Raw genomic sequence first — 20,461 nt, 5'->3', positions numbered from 1 at the left:
ACGTTAATCACCGCGTGGACGAGGAACCGTGGATGAATGGCGGAAACCGCGAGGTGCGTCGCTGTTTGCTCATTTTCATTGACAAACGCCATTTTTTTGGGGTTGATTTGTGTGGGTTGGTCTGGTGCTAAGAGACATTGGGTTTCGAATGATTTAACGTTGATCTTTTGTTACAATTTTCTGATTATATTGCATCGAGGATTGTTAAGTCGAGAGAAAGAAATGTATAAATAAATGTGACACTTTTAAGTCGTTCGTTCCCAATAATTCTGAACTACTTTCTAACCTGCACTAGTTAGTTCAGAGGGATAACTGAAACCAACGATTTTGTGGGTACGTTTCAGTCCTCCATTGGAATTCCTAGGCTTTACGCGACTAGATAGTTCCGTAACCGCATGGAATCTCGTGGATTTAGGTTTCTCGTAAATTACGTGGAAAGTTTAAGACCGCTGGATTTATTTGACGAAGAAAGGAGCGGGGGATTTGATGGCTGTCATTGGGAGAGATTATTAAAATCTAGTTAGAGAGATTGGGAAACGGATGAAAGAAAATCAGGGTTTGATCTGCTGGTTACTAATTAGACAGTCGCTTCGTAGATCATTATCGCGTATCTGGCAAAGACGCTATCAATTTCGAAACTAGTGAAACTTTTATTGTTGATAGTCATCTGGTGACACAGATGATAAACGCGCGGCGAACGTTCTGACATATTTTTTATTCGAATATCTGATGTCGAAAAAAGTTTCTTAAATCTTTTTTATTGTCGTTTCTTATTAAAATATCAAAATTTAATTTATAATCAATTGATTAACCTTTGATAACTCGAAACAATATTAATTAACGAAAGAAATAATTTCTCGAGAGTGGAAGTACAAGTTCAAGTGTCAAATGTTATTCAAACTAACAATAATATACATAATAATAAACTAAAATTTGATCTAGACTCTGACCACATAATTAAGGGTTATAACCTGTATTAGATTAATTCACAGAAAATTACATGAATTAATAAAATTGCTTCTGCAAATATTTAAAAAATAGCTTATTCAATCCTACATTTCTCGCAAGAAACTATTCAAGTTTCAATTTTCCATCGGTCGAGTACACTTCCGCTCGATAAAGGCGGGTCAGGTTCGAACAGCGCGGCGACTCGCTCGAAGTCAAACGATTCTTGAGCCATTGTACATTACACTCCGCGTTTTCTCCACCTATGTAAGTACCAGCGGACGAGCGTCTAATTTTCATGAATTACGATTCACCGCGCAGCGTGCGTGGACTTAGCTTACATAGAATTACATTCAAATATTTGCCCGCGCCTGGGGTAATTAATCAAGCTAGGCGGAGGAAGAGACGGGGAGGCGGGGGCGTACGGAGGTAGAGGCAGAGGGACAGTAATCGATTTACCTTTTTAAATCCCCCGTGACGCGTACATACGGTTAACCACCGAGGCCACGGTGCCGTATTTCCACTGAATGAACATTTCTATGCGGCCTTTTATCAGGCATTAGACGTATTACGTGTTTCGATAAATCATTCCTCCCCGCTCGAAACCCACCCCCGGATGGGACAGTCCTCTTCTCGTGGCACTGCCGTGCGTGTCAGCGTAATACCAAACTCGTTGCGTATATCGCTCCTATCTACGATGCCGTACCAGAGATAGCGGTTTTCTCGCTATTATCGTACGGATGTTGCTTTGTTTACTTCTTCAAATTACGGAGGATAATGAAACAATCGTTTTTATCGTTCATCAATAATTTGTCATTTCGTGCGTTGTACGCAGGATTGTCTGGAATGCGAGCGAGAGCGAAATTGTTGTTCGTCGCGCGTCTTGAGTATAATATCTCGGTTGTAAAGAATTGTATATCGAGTTTTATATTTCCTGTAATTGTCTTTAATTAATAAATATCCCTTCCACTTTCGCTGCATCGAGGAGACAAAGTTTAAAGCCGCGTTTGGTAGTTAAGGTTTGAGTTGGAAATGTTTGGAGTGATTCTAGAGTTTGCTAGTTTATTTGTTGGCAATAGTCATCGTAACATAGTTTGTATATTGTTTCTCTGTTTTCATTTTTTATTTTATTTTAAAGATTAGAAGTGATTGGAAATGCATCAAGGATGTTTCTATATGATTTATAAAAGAAAATTGGTATGCAGAGTCTCGTTTGACTTGATGTTATCTTCGAAGAAAATGTCTCAAATATAATTTGAATTATTTATCGATAAATCATAAAATTATAAAAAACAAAAAGAGAGAGATAGTACACTCATTTATATCTACATTTTTTTAAACGACATGTGGTATTTGCAAATAAATTCAGTCGCATAATTTCATGCGGCTTTATCGAAGGATTTGTAAAACAAGCCAAGCATGGTTTCATGAACTCGCATGAAATATGCTGTCGTAGGTATTTAACAAGTAGATATCTGCTGTCAGCGACAAACGCAACGCGGAGTAACATAGTTTCAATGCGACTGATTTAAACGAGACACCCTGTACAGTTTAAACAAAATGAGACACTGTCAGAAGTAACAGATTGAATTCCTATCCTCTGTTTGGTGGCAGACAATTTTTATAGCAACGCGGCGCATAGAGTTAAAGCAAGTGTTGAACCGGTTTGTATCCATGATTAATAGCACTTCATAAGAAGTGATCTGTTTCTGCATTCTTTGAGATTTTAATTTACATGAAAATTCACTAGTACAGCAGTATAGTTAGCATATAAATATAGGATACTTATGGATACGACCATCAGATTATCGCAATCGTATTTATGAAAATAATTGGCTACCTCGTACTGTTTTAAATAATTGCGCCGTTAAATCAACGAATGAATATGAAGTTTAATAAAGTAAAATATTACCAGCTGTAAAGTTGCCGATATGAAAATCGATTCATTTTCTTAGATGTGATGTCTCAGTCGAACAACAAAATTTTATCTCTTGCAGGATTAACAACCCTTGTATAGGATCGAAGCGAGAGATGTGAAAAAAAATGCTTACAAATTACGTCAACAATAAGTAAATAAATTGCATTTATCGTCCAAGAATTTCCTACCATTTCCTTTGCAATATTAATAACGCAAAATCAACCAGAATCTTACACATTCTCTTCCAATACATCCTAGTTTTATAAAACGATATTAATCGAAGAATTAAGCTAATCCCTCCTACTCTTCCCAAAACTTCAATCTAGATAAATATTTCATTACCATCGCCCAAAAAAACCATTTAACCAAATCCACAAAAAGCAAACTTCTCATCTTGAACAATTGCTCCGCAATAACTCGAAGCGTTCTCCAACAGCGTAACGCACTTTTCACCGTTTCGAATCGAGCAAAGAAGACAGAGAAACGCGCGTGAATACACGCGAGGACTTAATCACCCTCGAAGTACAGTCGCGTTTGATTGGCACAGTTTCGTGGTCCAACGGTCGACGATACCGCTCCTCATCGACTTCGTCCACGCGCGTCCATCTCGGCTACGACCGCGACGCGGTGCCGTGACACAGGTGGAAACGTTAATGCGTCCCGACGACGCGATAAATCACCAACTGTATCCACACGGCGAGCTGTAACAGCGAGCGGGCCGAGGAAGACGAGGAAAAGGTATTCCGGCCGCGTGTAATTCCGCGGTGGACGTTGGAAGATCGAAAGTCCGGGGATCATGACGGGACTCTCGACCAGCGGAGGAAACCTTCCATCGACCAGGGAAGCCATCCATCCACGGACCGTGAACGGTTCCTGCTCCTCTGCCCCAGGGATGTTGGTTCCCTCGACTTTATCCTCGAGCCGCTGTTTTCTTAACCTTTTCACGCGTACGAAGAAGATATTTCGAACGAAACGTCGACTATTTTATTTTTTGAAGGAGATTAGGTTAGGTTAGGTATTTTACTCGAAGAAATTTCGATGGGGGTTGCGATATTTGGTAATTAAATTGTCTGTAAAGTGAATACTGTCGGACAGTTGAGAGAATTGAGATAAACGCTTTGTGAAGGATTGAAAATATCGCGAGAATAGTTTAATAAATTTGTACGAGCGCTCTCGGTCGTGAGACGATCTTAAGGAGCTCTGATGATGATAAATGCCAAGTTACGACGAGATGTAATCGATTCGCGTTATTTTCTGGAGTCTCTGTGCTCGAGATTTAGGACGACGATAAACGGTAGCGATAGAACCGCTGAATCGAGTTAAACGACGAGGAAGATGGGGGTGACTGATGAACGATAATCGACCACGATGAAGACCTGCTAGCGTGGCATAAATACTGAACGCTATTCTGTTTAAGGATCGTCCCGAAATTAGCGATAAATAATCTTCCTGGAGATTTTATCAGAAATAAAGAGTCTTAATCTAACGATAATTTCGTGCTGCTGCGGGTCATTAGAGAGAAATTGCAGTGAAATGAATTGAATACAGGAAAATGTTTGAAAATATATATAAAATAAAAGAAAATCCTCAGATTTTTTAATGAAAAAGTAAATGTATTAAAATAAATATATTTGATGAGAAAGTAAATGTATATCGATTCGCAATGATTATTCAATTTCGAGTTAATTTAATTTTCTATTTAATCGACGCCTTCAACGATAGGATAGTTGGAACATTTCTAAACGGAAAGATGCAGGTGCAGCCTTTTAGTAGCGGATCTATAGCGTTTTACATAACAGAACGAAGTATTCACTGGAAGGAAAAATGCATGCCAATCATTGATCACAAAGAGCATCATTTTCTTAAGCCAAGAATAGCCAATGAACACGCGTTGTAAAAGCCTATGCGAGCGCTATTCATGATGTCAAGTAACGCTCATCTCGCATAGCATTCAAGTGAATTGCACAAAGCTGATCTAATAGTTTACCCAAACCTTTTTCTCGTTTTTCGAACTTTTCACGTCTCACAGACTGGTTCTTCCGGGTTAGCCAGCGATCCTTCATTTATGCCAGTGTTTACTGAAATTACTGGAACAAGCTGAAATTTGCGGCAATTAAAACGCTCGTATCCCCTACCTGATAATCATGTGCAATTATTCCGTCTTTATTTTAACATCTTATATCTTCAACCTGCTGACCGATCGTCAGCGGAGTATAACCGTTCACGTCCGTTTATGAGTAAAATTACGAAGCGGTTTAATAGAATAGTGTTACAATGTTTCAGTTATATAATTATTAGGTTATAAGTTTTTAGCACCGTTTCACTCGACTATAAAACAGTGAAATCGACGATTACAATAAGCTATCTAAAAAAAAATTCAACGATCTCAGAAACGACGCTTCAATCTTCGTATCGACGCGAAGAGAGGAAGAGAAATGGGTGAATTCAGGGTGCAAACGACGCGCAGCTCGTTATTAGTCCATCAACCCTCTAAAGCTGGGATCCGTTTCGATCTCGCCACCTCGGATGCTGCAGGATTAGGCGCCATTGTGGAGTAACGGAGCCAGTGCAAGGGACGAAGAAGCGGACGCGAGGCGGCAGGCCTTGGACACGTTGACTTGTCAATCGGTCCTGGGGCTATGAATGTATGTATGAGCATCGGCTCGAACGATGCCGGGAGATTCGAAAATTATAATGTCCTAGCTCGACGCGCAGGAAGCGCACACTTAAGACGGTAACGACGTAATCCGGCGAGAATAAGAACGACGACTTCCCCCGGGTATCGAGTCGCCGTTTCTACATTTTATTACTTCGCCCGACGGAATAATGGAACCCTGCTCGGTCCCGCCGCGCGGATGGCGCAGGCCTCGCGCGAGATGGGGATATTGCAATACCTCGGAAGTACCGTGCGAGCTTTTAATACTTTGCATCATCCGAGTGATCGTCATGCGAGCGGTCATAATACACGTTGCCTCTCGTATTTCGATTTGGACAAGGTACTTCCAGTCATTGGCGCTTAAACCTACGGTTTGCAACGTTTACGTTGCTATGTTTTTGGTGGGAAGAGAATTTTTTCTGCGCCTTCTTAACTACCTCTGAAAAATTAAAGTATTCGTTCTGTAATTATAAAAATATTTGACAATTTCCTTTAATTTTTAGCCTTGTTTAACACGTACAATAAGATCGAAAGTTGCGGCTTTTAATCTGGAAAGCGTACAGTCAACAATTATTTAATTGCAGTTTTCATGTTTTTTTGTAATAAACTTTTTATTATTTATCTATTCTAAAAGATAAACTACAATTAAAAGATTGTAAACTGTATAATTAGAATTTTTACGCCTACCTTAGCAACAGTCCGACCTTCCCATATTCGAATCCACTGACTTGAAATATAATTTTAAAGGTTAATGTATATTAAATAGGGATAAAAATTATAGAAGATTGTTAAAAATTTTTGTAATTAAATAACGACGACTTATTTTAATTTTTTAGAGCTAAATACGTCTTGAATAGTTATATTATTATTACATGTATTAAAATTAATAATAATAAAAATATTCCAAATGATTTAAAAGAAATGAAATATTCAGCTGTGTGTAAAGTTATTCTTTTGATAAAAGAAACTGGCAAACGCGAGTCTCTAAACCGATGGAATCTCAATAGGAAGCTGGAAATCAGCTATTTTGATTGATTCGGTAGTTCTAGCGTAAATGATGCGCACAATACTCTTTTCTCCTTAAGGGGAAGTCTTCGTCGTCTTTTGTGTAACTACTTCGTAATTTGTAGGAAATTGTAGAAAATTGCGTCGAGTATAATATCAACATTATCACGTATGATGGATTAGTATATAAAATTAAGTATTTCGAGTTAACGGTGCGAAACCATTACGACTAGGAAGTTCTTCAAGTTCGAGGCGCGAAAGCTATACTCTGCAGCACCGTGGAGAGTGCAATTTTCTGTCAATAAAAGATTAATGTTTCGACTGGCGAAACGAGCTATGTTCTTCAAATTTTTTTCTCATTTTCTTTGAAAATCAAGTGAATTGAGAAAATCGATCGAACGAGTTTAGAAATACGACACGCGAGTAACGTTTCACTCGATTGACAAAAGTCGCTCGCAGGAATGTACAATTTCATGCAAATTTTCTAATGGAATGTTTTGATTAGCAACGTACGGATTGTATTTATAAAATTTCATGCTTGGTTATTAATTGTTACACGGTTATCGATGATTTATTCAGGAACAATCGGAAAGGGCCCAGATAAAACGATGCCAAGGATATGTTTACGCGCGTACGCTCGCTTATTACATAGCTCGTGCGCATTTTTTTATCAGGGATGTTGTTTCGTTGCAAAAGTCGCTGCTATTAAAAGTGGAGCGTATTTGCATGCAATTAAAGACAACGAAAGATCGAAGACCGTACACCTGTCCGTACCGTTCAACCGCGAACGTCGTTATCCATTCTGAACGGGTTGGAAAAAATATATCACCGTGCGCATTTATCACCTATCTCTCGCGCGAAATGCATTCCGTTTCGCTGTTCCAGCCTGCATTACGCTATCTCTGATTCGATCATGCTACTTGGAGAACCGCAATCCGATAGAAATTAAAATGGTTCTCTCTCGAGCAAAGTACCCGCGCGCGATATAAATTTTCAAACGTTTCTCCCTTTTTACACCTCTAAAAGTACTTTTCAAGCTCCGAGGCCAAATTAAGCTTTGAAATTAAGTCAGATTTTAAGGCCAATTTAAGCTCTGAGATCGACACAGGCTTCGAGATCAACTGAAGCTTTGAAATCAAGTTAAGTATTGAAATTAACTCAAGTTTTATGATCAAATCAAACTCTGAGATCAATTCGTGCTCTGAAATTAACTCAAGCTTTGAAATTAACTCAACTCTGAGATTAATTTCAGCTGTTTCAAACTTTGAGATCAATTCGAGATTCTAAGATCAGACCAAGCTTAGAAAATCAGCTAAAGTTCTGACAATAATTCAAGTTCGTTCGATTAATAATTAATATTGCGAGATATGAAAGGCAACGTGTATTATGACGATCAGTCAATGCAATGGAAATTATTAAGGCTTGCGCTGGATTTCTGATGTATTTCAATTACAAACAAATGAAAAGAAAATCCGCAACTTGAATGGTCCGCAGACAAAAATATTGGTTTCCCAGATGAATCAACACAATCTGAATACGCTGTTCGATCCAAGTAGCTATTCATCACTATTCAAGACTGTTTATTAAAGTAAGAAATGCCACGGGATGTAGTTGCGCGATATTCGATGCCTGCGAGCAACGATTCCGCTAGTTTCCTTAATCCAGTTAAGTGGGTAGTCCCTCAGGAAAGTGATTTTGTATGATAGGCAGAGCGGAAATGAGGACGGCTGTAAGGAAAGAACCGTCAATCGGAATACGATCAAGCATGCAATTATTAATAAGACGTTCGCGTTCGATTCGATCGTAGTCATACACATAGACACTTGTACAGTAATTACTTCATAACTGCTTCTGAAAAGTTGTTACATTTCCCACAGTATGACTTACATTACTTGTTATACACACGACTGCATTACAGCAATGAAAATAATGCCTAAAGTAACGCACGAAACTAGCAATCTGAAATCGAGAAACGAAATACAAATTTATTCAAAATCCAAGAATTAATTTCTGTTCTTAATATCGTTTTCCAAAATTGTCAATAAATTACTTTACGAAGTCCTTCCTTAACAAACAAATTCCATCGCGTACCAAATCATACTCCTCAATTAAAATTAAAACTCGCGACTTCAAACAAACCTACCGTATACCTAAAAATTCAGATGTCCCCTCAAACCTGCGTCAAACGCTAAACAAGAACAAAAATCGCCGCGACTTCCTTACACCCTGAAATACAACTCGAATTCCATCGACTCGAAGTGATGCAGCTCGACCAATAAGAACCGCATTCTTATCATCGAACCGCATCGCGAGTTGCTCCGTCGAACGAGCCCGCGAGAAGCTGATCGAAGCCGACATCCACGGGAAACGAGATCCAGGATCATCGTTATCCGGGATGAAACGCGGCTGGACAGGGCGCGGAGAGCGCGAATCAGAGGCCTCCGCGCGCACCTGTTGACCGAAACAACCCCCGAGGTCGTCGCGGCACGCGCCCGCCACTTTTCTCCTCCCTGCTCCCTTCGTCCTTCCTTTATCCAGGCCAAACACGCGCGCGTACGCGTCCAACGATTTACTCGCTGTCAGATAAGAAGACAGTCCAGTTTTCCAGGCTGCGAGCCAGCGCGCGCCACGCGCGTCGAATAGAATCCGAATGCGCCGCTAGAGAAATTCCTACGGGGGATCGTGATCCCTGCTGCGTTGGGAAAGCGTGTGCGTGCGCTGCCGCTTCGACGTGTGCCAGGAACGCGAATTTTATGAGACACCGTGGACAGTGCCACGCTGCTGGCTGAATATCGAAGCAGTGCTAGGCTGCTTTGGTTTAATTGGACGATTGGTCTCGTTTTGGGGAAAAGAGATGATTTTGTAGGAGAAATTGGAGAGGAAATTCTAAGAGTGGTTGTTTTTGCTTTTTTAATTAGATTATTAACCAGTTAAGTGCGTTCAACGTGTGCCAGGAACGCGAATTTTATGAGACACCGTGGACAGTGCCACGCTGCTGGCTGAATATCGAAGCAGTACTAGGTTGCTTTGGTTTAATTGGACGATTGGTCTCGTTTTGGGGAAAAGAGATGATTTTGTAGGAGAAATTGGAGAGGAAATTCTAAGAGTGGTTGTTTTTGCTTTTTTAATTAGATTATTAACCAGTTAAGTGCGTTCAACGTGTGCCAGGAACGCGAATTTTATGGGACACCGTGGACAGTGCCACGCTGCTGGCTGAATATCGAAGCAGTACTAGGCTGCTTTGGTTTAACTGGACGATTGGTCCCGTTTTGGGGGAAAGAGATGATTTTGTAGGAGAAATTGAAGAGGAAATTCTAAGAGTGGTTGTTTTTGCTCTTTTAATTAGATTATTAACCAGTTAAGTGCGTTCGACGTGTGTACTCGTCGGTCCAAATCTCTACTGCGGTGCGTTTGACGTGTATACTCGACGTGTAAAATGAAAAATTACCATTCACTATAAAAACTCGAAATCTCAATAAAATGTAATAAGAATATTATTTGCTGGTATGTTCAATTTATATTACCAATACGACTGCTATTTTTAAATTTTCTAAACTATTCTCTTATTTTTCTTGTTCATTCTTGTTATCTTCAATTTTTCTTGTTTATGTATTTTATTATTTTTTAACAATTTTCAAGCTTTTAGTAAGAGTAACCTATTCAGAAACGAATTGTTAGTTTTTTTGACAAATAAAAATGTAATTCTTCCTCGTTTTTCGCAAAATGTATAATAATACCATTTGCCCTGTGTTCGACGTGTATACACGTCGTTGCCTGTTTTTAATTCCGCACCCTGTGGTGATCTTTTGAAACTAAATTCCACAGTTAACTGATTAAATGGGAGATTTGATAATAGACAGCTGAAAATTAGGGTGAGTTTGAAGTCTATGATTTTGTGGTCCCAAGGGATTGACGTTGAAAGGTAGACGATCATTTAAAATGGAAAAATAATTGTACAATCAGTATTATATAGTTCGTGGATTATGTGATGAAGATATGTAGTGAATATCAAAAGATAGCACATATAATAAAGAGAAAATTAAATTGACGTTAAAATTTCCCTTAACGACAGTGGTGAGTGGAGTAACAAGATTCGAAAATCAGTGTCGCACGATTTTTTTTAGCCGCAAGGAAGTTTAGTTTAGAATTGTTTTCTCTTGCCAAAGTGGATCGACCATGTGTTAACGGGACAAGCCAGAAATGAAAAGTGGCAGTCGTTGCTTAAAGTTTGAGCGCGACTTCCAAGCATCCAGAGTGTCTGAAGGGTAATCGTGGTCTGGGCAATAAGTTCTTCGAAACCAAGTTTTAATGGATCCCAGAGCCGTTCTGACACTTTTCGGAAGGCACACTCGGAGATTCCTTGGGGTTTAATTAAAGTTCCCAAAAGTCCTGGATTCGAAACGAATACGTGATTCGAGAGTATTTTCTGGCAAATATTGGAATAATTTTAAGAACAAATCCTTGAGAATCCAAAGAAACTTTCTATTTATATCATAATGCAAATAATTAATTTATTAATTCAAGTTTATACTATTTTAAACTAATCTTCTTAGACATAAAATATCACATGTACTTAATTGAAGAAATTAAATTTCAGAATACTATATTTGTCAAAATTCAAATCATTACATCTCAAATAAAATCAAATAAAGGTTCCCTCATACGTGCAAACAAATTCTCTTTGCAGTGTATAGAAATTTATATAAAATAAATTTACAAACACAGACGTCTCCAAAGCAACTCACATATTATTTTTCAACAAATTTACCTAAAATTGTTTTAAACTTTCAAGCAAGTTCACCGTTCGAAATCCGTTCAACGCGAGGGACAGGCTGTGCCTGCTGTAAAAATGAATCCGAGCACGCACCGAGGGAACGCGCAGGAGTCGCTCGCGAGGCAGGAGTCGTTCCACGGCAGAAGAAAGTGCAGCGCACAAATATGTTGCGTGACGTGAAAATCCAGTTTCGGGACGCAAATAGCAGTACGCGCTACCGGTTGAAATAGTACGTACGTGTCCCGAAGGACCATTTGAAAGCCGAAACGCCGCGTCAGCCGAAGAAATACAATCTCAAAGTTTCGAGGAGGGCCAGGCCCGCGACTCGTAAAAGGCTCTCGCGGACGGGGCACGTCCGACTAGCGAATCCTCCTGGCGCTCGCTTGGAATCGCGATTTCACGTGCCTCGGATACGAACTTCAGGTATACCGATAAATCGACCAAGAAGTCGCGTGATTCCAACCGATTAACGTCCACGTGACTCGCGATGATAAACCCCATTTCGCGCGTTCCTCGCGTTCGAAATAGCGAGCGTTGTTCGCCAACCTTGACGAGTTCCAATCTTTTTCTGCGTTGCTCTATTTTTGGCGGAACCGTAGCCGCGCTTTTGCACGCTTTTTCCGTCAAAGTGACATTTCCGAAACTGTAAAATTAGAACGGGGATACGAGCGTGGTAGGCAAGCGTGGAATTTGTTAACCGTAGTCTGCGACGCGCTTATTCGAAGTCGTTAATCACGTACGTGTGCTAAGTTGTCAAAACGGAACCGGTGAATTGTAACAAGCGAAACGTGTCGATTCATTTATCATTTTGTTACATCGTGTGAAGCGTTTGTTTGATTCAATTGATTTTGCGGTTTTAATTCGTGTTAGCTGCTTTTCACTGAATAAAATGTGTGTTTAAATGAGTTTAAGTATTTGCTTCGTTTGTTGAACAAACATTTACTGAAATTCAATTTACGAATATGACTTATTCCTGAATATAACAAGTCGCTAATCAATTTTGTATTAATATTTGTTCAAGAATTTAGATCTTAATCCTCTCGAGCTAAGTAAGCATTAATTCGAGAAGATTAACTCAATGTTACTTAAGAAAATATTGTTCCATTTCAAAGGTTTCTGACATTCCCTCTCTTTCGTCGATCTAAGTAAATATTTCTTTACTCGAGCCACACGTACGAACCTAAACACACGAAGCTTTTTTACTCCAATCGATTCGTTTGAAATTATAAACGATAGCAAATCAAACTGACGTTCAGCCATCCACTTCTCTCCCCATTCATTCAATTTCCAATAGACTCACTTCTAAAACAGTCGACCATTTCAGGTTTTTTTCTCTCAAATAAAATAGAATCTCCACCCTCCTCATTACACATTCAAACACAATTACCATTAACCCTGCTCCAAACATAAAACTGCTACCAAGCGTCATCGTAAAACCCTCTAAAGAAGCCTCCGTGAAAAATGTCGAAACGAACGCTCGAGAATTCGGTATCTCGCAAGAAAATATCCGCGATTCGCAAAGAATCGCGAATTACAACAAAGCCGTGGAGCTCTTTTTTCTTTTCTTTTTTTTTCCCCCTGTCGGTGTACGCGTGCCTCGTTGCGAGAATCGCGGCGCACGAATCGGCGATAAACAACCGGAGGTTGTCGCGAGATCCCTCTCCGTTATCGCGTGGAACTCGAACGGCGTTGACGAGCCTTCAGGCCCTATTCCCGATCCGCCCGCATGTCCGATTCGCTGCGTCCACGGCGTCGAATAAACATCATAAACGTCGTACGTCGCGGGGAACGCCGCTGAATAAATTCAACGGGTATTCGACGGGGCCTGGTCGCGGAGGACGGGTTCATGGAAACGCGAGAACGCGCGCGAAACCAAATGGAACTTACTAAAGATAGGAGAGGAGATTGGTAGAGGGAAAACGCCCACGTGGCCGCGATAGTAACGAGGCGTCCGCTAGCGAGAGGGATTTTCATTCACCGTACTCGCGATGCGATCCTCGCTGGACGACACTTGGAGGAACTGGCTGGCGTCCCTCAGGGTTTCCAACGCGTCTCTCGATGAGATTTTAACGACTGATCGATAACGGGGACTAAAACGAAGGGAAAGTGAGGAATAACAAAATTGCGTACGATGCTTTGGGTTCGAGGAAATTGGTACTGAACGTTGCTCGCGATGGCGCGCTGTAGGTCGCTGCAAGCGGAAGCTGACGCTCAGCCATGTATGGTCTCGTCGATCGTTGTACTAGCTCTTTAATTTTCGACGATGTTTTTCTCGAAAGTTGTACGTAAAACGCAGTTTCGTTGTACTTAAGTTTTGTCCCAAACTTTTGCACAGATAATCGAAAGGCTTGAAAAAATATATATTTTTACGAATATTTTTAAATTTTTTATTAATTCACGATGTAATTTTCATGTGTTGCGAGACACCCAGTAGATGCTGACGATTCGTCAAAATACGCATTCGTATTTAACATAACCATGTGCACTTCTGGGGAATTGTTCGGTTCCATTGAAACCGTAGCCACGACGAGTGTACGAAGGCTGTGTACAGCTGATGAATTCAAAATGAAATACGACGTTGGATCCCAAGAAAGATAAATCTCTCGGATGACAGTCGAAATGAAGAAACTATTCAATTCAATGCGGATATCTTAACGGCAGAGACGAAAGTGAAATGGGAATCGTTGAGAAATGAACTAGAAAATTAATACTACCTGTAATTAACTGTGGAGATAAAATAACGGTCATTAATTATCCAAAGGGAGCGATCACGGAACGATTAAACGATCGAAACGTTAAATGAAGAAAAAAATTGCTCACCAATCGGGAAAATTCGCGAAACAGTTACCAGCAAGTGTGAGCAAAGAAGTTTCTGTGCTAATGGCGCTGTACAATACAGCAGCTGGCCCAATCGTGACGATAATTGAAATATAATCTTTCAGAGATTACTGCTATGCTACACTACTTCCGTGTATCGCGAGGCTACAGTTGAATAAAAAAAAGATTACGAAATCAACCGACTATCGCAACTTTTTGGTATAATTTGTACGCAATCAATGCGGTTTTGCGGCAAAGATTACTTTCATCCGACCGATTTGCCATCAAAGAACTGAAACACTCGCGTTTTACATCCGCGTAGCCTGGTGCTTCGCGAGCTGTCAAGAAAAGTGCGACTACTATTTTCTAAATAATAATCGCGACCCTGGCGTTACCTTTAAAAAACCAGCCGATCCTCAGATCCATCCAATTCCTCCCGACGCGATGGTAAACGAAAACACTTTCATACATTTCACACGAACATCGATTCGTCATTGCAACTGCAAACGTAATCCCAAAGAAGGCAAAAAAAAAAAACCATTTAAGAGCATCGAAACTTGCGAAACGCCTCAGGTGTTCGTTCACACGTGACAAAACGGAATTCCTCTTGGACACGGTCGCAAGATCACTTTACGAGGGCAGATATTTAGATTCTACGGTGAACGGGTTAAAGATGGCGAAGAAAAATTGAGGCGAAACGATTGTTCGTCCCGTGTAACGCGGTTTTTTGTTTTAAGGGCGAGCAAGAACCAAGCGAAATTCGTTTGGACGCGTGGTGAACGGCGCAGGGCAGAGGGACACCGCGTTCTCCATTATGGCCAGGCAGGCAATAAACCTCCATCTACGCATCTGTCTTTCCTAGTTTTTCTCGGGAGGCAGCCTCGTACCGTCCATCCAAATGGATGATGCAGCGCCTTTCGCGTGGCACTGCACAAAGGATTCCACCTGGTCTACCTTGATTCACCTGATTCTACGGTTCTGCGAGCGGGTACCCCCGGACCCGAGAATATTCCGCGTTTAACGTGTAATACGGATAAGGTTATTACCGTGAAATCAATCGCGTCACAGGGGACGACAAGCGATTCCGTTCGACGGCGACACATTTTTTATGAAAACCGTGCTCCGCCATTTATTTATTTATTTGTTTGTTTGGAAACGATTGCTGCGTGCGAACAGATATTTTTGTGCAATGACTGGCTCACAACTAAATTTGCAATTATTATTTTTATTTGAATTTACTAACTTGGTGAAATTATTTTTATTTCAATTTACTAGCTTGTATGAATATCATAAAAAATTTGTTCTTTAAATGAAGCAAGTGTAGCAGTTGCAAAATATGGAGGAAACGTGTTCAAATAGTCTTGCATTGCAAAGATATTGCAAAATTATTTTCTTTCGCACAGCTTTTGGTTTAACACAATTACGTCACTTGTTACGCGCTGCGAATGCAAGCTCTCCAAATATTTTCGTCAGTAGCCGCAGGTACAACCCCTGCGAACGCGTGACGCAGCGTTTTAGAAAATTGCCAACGATAAGAACGAGGAGGAAGGTTGACTCGTCGGGAATCCCTGTTTTGCCACTTCATTCCACGGAAGTGTGTTTTGCGACAGTGGTGTTCGTTGTGACAAATCGATTATTAAAATGTGGCATGCATAAATCCTGTCCAACTGACCGACCGTTCTACTAAAAATCTTCGACAACCCCTGATCGACTCGAACTTCGAACGCTTCGCTAAAGAGAATCCAAAAATTATTTTATCGCATGAAAGTCAAGAAAACAAAATAAAGAAACCACAAACGAAACAGTAACTCGATTTGACTTCTACTCAAAAGTTGTAAACATATCCACAGAAGGGGTTCAGCTCGACAGAGTCTCGCGCGATACGCGTTACCCGAAAGTGTATCATATTTTAAGAACTCGACTCGGTTGTAAAAATTCAAAGTCCTCGAGTTACGGAAGAATGCTCGTCTTACTAAAATCCGACACCATACCACTTCGATGTCGAGGAAAACCGCTCGTTCGATCGCTTTAGCTGGCTCGATGGCACGTCGAATGATAAACCGTCCGCATCGCGGGCAGCATCCGGAGCGGAAAATCGCCACGGCGTTTTTTCGATCGCGAACAGCTCATCTAGCTGGCCCAGTAACGTATACTTTAAAATCACTTTAATTTTAATCGAACCGCGCGGTCTCCATCAATTAACGTGCATTAAAGCCACGACGAGCAAGAGCGTTCATCCGGAGGGAAGAAGTTCATTCCACTTTAGCTCGATCGAGGAAGACGGAGAGAACTGGAGGGACTAGCTGTGCGTACTATGTGCTCGTGCTTAAGCCTCGTTCAGGTTGGTCAAGTTGTACAGTTCAATTCAAAAAGTAACACGCGACCCATTATGTCATTGCTTCTTCTCCTCCTCTTCTTCTTCTTCTCCAAGATGTACTCGTGCGAGTTTTAAGCGAGCCAGAGATTTATTTAATTTTCTCTTCTATTGAAATATAATCCAAATCGTACCACAAGCTTTTCTATATTGGTATCAATTGAGCACTTTGAGTGCAAGCTCAAGTTTTAAGTTTACAAGCTGTATGTTATGTTTGCAAAAATAAGTACCAATTTGTGAAACAAGTATTGTTTTATGGAACACATTCGAGCTAATAATTATATATTACCTGCAATATTTTAAACGATTTGCTCACAAGCAATGGAGTCATAAAAATAACTTCGACTTGTATCATGAAAGTACAATTTGTTTAATAAAAAATCTCATCTCGAGAGAGAGAGAGAGAGAGAAAATGACAGAATGGCGCTTGAGCAAACTGAGTTGAGGTCGCTGGGATCGAGGCGGCTAGACTAATAAGAACGAGGCTTTAGCGCGGGAAAGATGGCAGCTCTCATAGGTTTCAGAAGCCCTCGGGGCCCGGAGGCCGTCAGCCTGGAGGCTTAGAATTCGCATCGAGAGGCATATCACGTCTCCTTTGGGGTCTTCTTCGTCTTCTTCCCTCTGCTCCGCCTATCGTCCTCAGCCTCTTCGCGTCCAGCTCCTCTCCGTCCTCCCTCGTCCTCGAGTGGTCATCGCGTCGCGTTAGGTCACGCAGACGAAGCGTGCACCCAGGGCCCGGGACACGCGCGTATATACGCGTCGCTTTAGAATGAATTTCGTCTGCATCGTCTCGAATCGCATTCCGTAGGGCCCGCACCGCCGTTTCCTGTCCGCGTGTCCTCCAGGCAGCCTTGCCGCGGACTTTTTCTTCCTCTCCTTCTTTCACCTTCCTCCCGTACACCGATCCGACGGCAGATACCGCGTTGATGAGAAGGCCAATCGTGACCAACGGTTTATCATTCAATTTATCAATCGCGCCGCTGGATTTTGTTGCTGCGTTCGTTGTTACAACGTTTGCTTCGCGATCTCTCGTCGATCTGTCTCGGTTTCTGGTGGATGAAACAATTGCAGGGCTTCGTGTTTTTGGAAATATTTGGTGGGGACGATGCAGAATATACTGAGTAGGCGGGTTTTGTACGTTATCAGACGTAATTTATAAGATAAAAAATGTTTAGATTCCATTTTGTCTCTCTTGGCTTCAATATTAAGAGTGTGTGAGAATTTGGTGGTCGATTAAGGGAGTGAACGAAATATTCTGTTGTTTTTTCAAATTTTCAATTCTTGACGAACTGTCTGGTTATATTATTAGAGTTATTGGATTAGATATTCGTGATGTTTCAACGTGAGACTAAGAATTCGAGTTAGAAGAGTCCACTAATCGAAATGGAATTTTTAGTTCTGGGTTTAATAAACCCCTGTGTCCAATTTCTCTTATCCGAAGCATTATCAAGCTTCGTTCCAACAGGAAAAATTCCAGGTAGTGGGGAGAATCAGTGAACCACTATTATATGAACTGATCCAGTTATAAGAACTGCTTGTCCCCCGACTGATTCAGATAAACGGGTTTCCACAATAGCCCCTTTCATACCACTTTCACGGTTCCAGAGTTATTCGAGGAAGTCATTTTTATTGACTTACCTTGTACTTCGCTTGTAAAGAATGATAAATTCGGGGTTCTTTAAAAAATGCGATACTTGTTTCAAAATATATGCATCATTTCTCGTTCGTATATATTACAATATACATTGTTAAGAAACAAAGTAAAATTACTCAGCTATTACTAAGCATATCTTCCGAATTTCTTACTCAGAATCCAACAGATTATCCTATTTTCACATACAAAGTGTACCACCCATAGAAAATACCAAAATGGATCCTAAAGACTACAGGACACCTCTATTTAAAAAAAAGAAGTACACACACTGTCCAAACAATTTCAATCCGCGACATAAGCCTCAAACGCGATTCTGAGTGCACAAAATGGCGGAACCACCCTCTTCATCCCTCGATCTAAACGCAATTGTATCCTTCTCCTAATAAATTAACCAGGCGATTCGACGAGCTCATACAAATCGCAATCCACGTGAAACGTTTGACGTGCCGCGAAGCTGACGGGGGGGACCAGGCATTCCGAAACTGTTTTCGATTGCACAATCGTTAGTTTTCGGTTCAACGACATTATTCCCGGAACACGCGCGGCGGCGTTCGACAGGCTCTCGATCGAAAGCTCGTCCGCGAGGCTATCTACGTGAAAGTCGGCGCAGTCGAGGCACGAAGGGCCGCGACGTGCGTATGCAACCTATTAGAATGCATTTCTTTTGTTTTCTACCTCGCGGCCGTTCACAATGTTCGACTGCATTCCGAAGGGCGTGCCACTTCCTGCACGTGTGTCCTCCAGGCAGCCTTGCTCTCCCCTGCGCGCTGTTCCCTGTCCATAGACATATTCATAGAACCCTAGCTGATGAATCATGGACGCTTATCTATGCACTGTGCCGTTTCGGAATTTTTATCGCGCGCGGTGAGAGCAATAAAGCCACTTTATTGCGGTCCCGAGGAGACCTCGACGCGCTCCGAGTTATTCCTTTCTTTTCTGGTTTATGTTGCCGATAATTACGTGAGAAACGATTCGCTCGTTTCGTAATACGTTTATTGTCCGACGCGCGACTCGTTCCCCGTGTCGTTGTATTCTAATTGATTTACAGTCGCGACTGCTCGACGAGGAAGTGGCGATTGTGCTTGGGAATGCTTGCGATTATTCTATTTTAGAGTCGAGATAACGTTAATCGATGGTGGTGCTCGTTGTTTTAATTCATTGAGACTATTTGTCGTCAAGTTGATTAATTTTGCTAAAATGGGTGAGTTTTATGGAAGATTTTGTTAAACATTCTTTCTACACTTCAGAGATATGTAGGTTTTATAGTTGTTAACTTGAAATCTAGAATTTATATTTGTTTGTGAATCGCAATAATAATGTATAATTTGAAATTATGAAGATAATTCTCGACAATTCGTAACAACGAACCTAGTTCCCTGTAAGTTTACAGAATCGCCATTTTCTAATGATCGCAGCGAAAGAGTTGAAGCATCAACGGTGACGAAAAAGCTAGCCTGAAACAACTAATTTCGATACGTATTAGAAGAAAAGCAAACATTATGCTAATGAGCGTGTAAAGTACAAACAGAAAGACGTACAATTAGCAGCTACTTGTTATTATAATGCACGGTTGCATGACTAATTAGTGCAGTTTAAATGAATTATAGGCGTACACCTGGAGTGGTCGAGAAAATGATGTTCTTTCCGCATCAAATGCTTGTACGCTTAAAATATTATTTTCGAGCGAAAAAAATAAATCCGCAATACGGTTCTAACGAACATGAAAACGTTCTGGGGAACGACACTTCCGCAACGTGTAACTACATAATAGCCGTTCATTTCCTTCGCTGGTTCTAATAACCGCTTCAATATGTTTCGCAATAAGAGAAGCAATTTCGTACTAGATCATACTAACGCTGTCTAAACGCACGACAGATCATTTCACTCATCTATCGTTCATCCCTGTTGATATTCAATTATTCACCTCGAAATAACGTTGAAACCTTATTATCTTAAAGATACAACATCGCTTCGATGCGAATGAACAAACTTAATTTATATAATACGTATAATTTTATCTACCTCCGATAAAATTTCATATTATATCAATTTTTTTCTCGTCTATAATATTTCGAAATATTTGAATACCTTGAAAGTAAAAACTCTAGCTCATTCACTTCAAATTGTTGACAAGTTTTACCATGTAATTATACTAAAACTTGTCTTGGTATATTTAAAACATCAGTTAAAATTTCTTCTTTAACTCCCAAGATAAACTCAACAAAAATTAAAAGCAATCGCCAGCAATCTCACCGCTCGAACGATGGCAGAAAATATTCGCAGGACCACAATTTTCATTCCATTGGGCGCCGATGCCC

This window comes from Xylocopa sonorina, chromosome 4 (assembly GCF_050948175.1).
Source record: "Xylocopa sonorina isolate GNS202 chromosome 4, iyXylSono1_principal, whole genome shotgun sequence".
NCBI lineage: Eukaryota > Metazoa > Arthropoda > Insecta > Hymenoptera > Apidae > Xylocopa > Xylocopa sonorina.
Note: the sequence above shows the minus strand (reverse complement) of the source record.